Below are 3,630 nucleotides of genomic sequence, written 5' to 3'. Positions count from 1 at the left end.
CGATCCGGCGTTGCCGTGAGCTGTGGTGTAGGTTGCAGACGCGGCTCGGATCCCGTGTTGCTGTGGCTCTGGCGTAGGCAGGTGGCTACAGCTCCGATTCAACCCCTAGCCTGGGAACCTCCATATGCTGCGGGAGCGGCCCAAGAAATAGCAACAACAACAACAAAAGACAAAAAAAAAAAAAGACAAAAAAAAAAAAGACAAAAAGAAAAAAAACAAAATGCTGTTTCCTTTTTACAAGTCATATACATAATCAATCTTGCTGACTTATTATCTGAAGTATATCTCTATAGGCAATGTATCTTCTCCTTTTCCAGTATAGAATGCTCTAACAATTTGATTTAAATTGATGTTTATGTATAAAAGGCATTCAAATATTTATTGATATTAACAATGGTGAAATGTTGGCTATCAATTTTTAAAGAACTAAAATACAATGAATAAGATATACTTAACAAACTACATGAAAAAAATTTATTCCTCCTCAAATGATTAAAAAGTCGGTTCAAGATCTTGCCTTATCCTAAGAATCATCATTATGAACACAAATGATTATTCAGTATTTAAGAAATAATTCAGCTATCCAAGCATAGTGGTAAGGGATTTATTTTAAAATGTGTTTAGCATAAGTTAAATACATGCAATCAGATTATTTTCCATATCCTTCATATTATTTTGGATTAATTTTATCAATTTATAATCTCCTACTATAATTAAAATTAAACCTAATAACATATTCATTATTTAAAGTATTTATATTTTCAAGAAAAACTATTAAGTAGAATATTAATATAAGGTATATAGTTATCTTGCTCATTTTTACTCGATCTTCCACCATTTATAAATGTATTCCGTCTAGTTTTTGATTCTAATTTTTTTATACTATGATCCTCAAGAAACCTATTATTACTATTTTTTTTAGGCTACACCCATCACACACAGAAGTTCCCAGGCTAGGGATCAAACCCATGACAAGCAGTGACAATGCCAGATCCTTAACTCACTGAGCTACCAGGGAATTCACGAAACCTCTTTTAAAATCTCTTCTGGGGCGGGATCAAGATGGCAGAGGAATAAGATGTGGTGTTCACTCTCTCCCACAAACACTGAAAAACACCATCTACATATAGAATGATCTGCACAGAACACTTACTAAATGATAGCAGATCTTAAACCACCAAAAACGGCAAGAAACACTACTCATAACTGGGTAGAGACAAAAGGGAAAAAAGAGAGAGTGAGGGGGAAAAGGAATCAGGATGGGACTAGCACTCCTGTGAGGGAGCTATTAAAGAGGAAAGGAACCCACACCCAAGGAAGCCTCCTGACAGGGAGATCAGCCAAGAGAGAGGGACCTCAAAGCCTCAGAGAAAAGTGCAGCAGCTGGACTGAGGAGGGGAAAGCAGAGAGAGAGCCACACAGACCATTGGTACCACCTCCCAAGACATCACAGCTTGAGATGCTCAAGCAGAGGCTGGGCACTGAGACTCAGGCTCCAGAGAATAAGAAAAATGTAAGAAAAATGAAGAAGCTCAGGAACCATTCCTGTTAAAAGAACAGGAGAATTCACCTGAAGGACCAAACAATGAAAGAGACCTCTGCAGTCTAACAGACACCAAGTTCAAAAAGGAGCTAGTGAAAATCCAGAAGGAATTAAGAGTGAATATGAAGGAATGAAGAGCAGATATGAACAGTAATGCAGATTACTTTAGAAAGGAACTAAAAATATAAAAGGAGCCAAGAAAATTACAAAATTCATTCAGAGACACGAGCTGAGTTAAAGGCACTGAAGAGCAGAACAAATAATGCAGAGGAACAAATGTGTGACTTGGAAAACAGAATAATGGAAATCACCCAATCAGGACAGCAGACAGAAAACCTAATGAAAAAACATGAAAGCAACATAAGAGATCAAAGGGATGATATAAAGCAGGCCATTCTACACATAATAGGGATCCCAGAAGGAGACAAAAAAGAAAAGGGTTAGAGAGCAGGACATCCAGCTTGTGAGTGGCTACTTGTGTGAGGCACTTGGCTAAAGAAACAATTTTAAAATGGGCGATGTTGAGAAGGGCAAGGAGATTTTTGTTCAGAAGTGTGCCCGGTGCCATATTGCAGAAAAGGGAGGCAAGCACAAGACTGGTCCAAATCTCTCTGGTCTGTTTGGGCAGAAGACAGGCCAGACTCCTGGATTCACTTACACAAAATGAACAAAGGCATCACCTGGGGAGAGGAGACACTGATGGAGTACCTGGAGATTCCCAAGAAGTACATTCCTGGAACAAAAATGATCTTCGCAGACATTAAGAAGAAGGGAGAAAGGGAAGACTTGGTGGCTCAATGAGTAAAATTTGGCCACCACCTTATTTATTACAAGACCGAAATGTCTCATGACTTTTATATGTGTACCATATTTAAATTAATCTCACACACTAGAATTCAGATCATGTATGGCTGATGGAATGTTTCTGTTGAGAAGTCCTGATTTAAATAAGATTGGTTGGTGACTAAATGAATATGGTCAGCTTTTTGAATTTTAATAATAATCCCAGTTCAACAAGTAATATCACTGTTTTTCCTGTCAACAGAGATGATTAAACTTGAATATGGAATGTTAAGCTTTTCAGGAAAATGGCGACTATCTTAAAACCTATAGGAGATTGGCTTTATATTTATTTTCCTATAACTGGTTATATTAATATATTGAAATACTGAGACAATTCCTTCACTGTCTCATAAATAGAGCAAGATTCACCTGTGTTTCAAGTTGTGTTCACTAGCCTGTTAAGGCATGAGCTGAAGGTAAACTGAAAATGTCCACTTTATCTTTTTGGTCTCAACTATGCCAGTTTCATTAAAATTCTCTGTATCTAAAATAATGCCATTTACTTATTGAAAGGTGTTTTAGTGGTTTATGTACAGCATCAAATAAAGAATATTTAGCATTTGTTAAATTTTTAGATGATCATTAAGATCAGATACTTTTAAAATTCACTGTAACAGGATATGTTAGCAAACTTTGCTTGTGAATTCTTACAAAGTCAGCCTGTTAGGATTCAGGACTGTCTTTTAAATAGGTATTCAAAAACACAACTACAGAACTACTGAATATGTGTGACTGATAATGGTGCTTTTACCAACTCATGGAAGATTTAAAGTAGGGGAGCTATACCATCAGCACAGATTTGTAAATTATCTGATCACAAGGCTTAAGAATTAAAAACAAAATCACAGATTATGAAAAAAAATTGAAGGAATTATAGCTGAAAACTTTCCATATCTAAAGGAAACAGACATCAAAATATAGGAAGCACAGAAGGCCCCAAAAAAGTTGAACCCAAATAGGCCCACATCAAGACATTGTGTAATAAAAATGGCAAAACTTAAAGAGAGGGTTCTAAAGGTAGTAAGAGAAAAACAAAGAGTTAATTATAAGGGAACTCCCATAAGGCTATCAGCCAATTTCTCTACAGAAACACTATGGGCCAGAAGATAGTGGCAAGATATATTTGACGTTATAAAAGGGAAAAATTTGCAGCCTAGAATACTCTATCCAGCAAGAATATCATTTAAAATAGAAAGAGAAATATAGAATTTCTCCAACGAACAAATACTGAAAGAGTATAGCAA

General features: G+C 36.2%; 1 pseudogene; it reads left to right on the top strand.

The window, feature by feature from the left end:
- LOC110257019 lies at nucleotides 1,844-3,289 on the top strand (annotated as a pseudogene).

The sequence above is a fragment of the Sus scrofa genome, chromosome 15 (assembly GCF_000003025.6).
Source record: "Sus scrofa isolate TJ Tabasco breed Duroc chromosome 15, Sscrofa11.1, whole genome shotgun sequence".
Taxonomy (NCBI): Eukaryota; Metazoa; Chordata; class Mammalia; order Artiodactyla; family Suidae; genus Sus; species Sus scrofa.
Note: the sequence above shows the minus strand (reverse complement) of the source record. Positions and strands in the feature narration are given on the sequence as shown.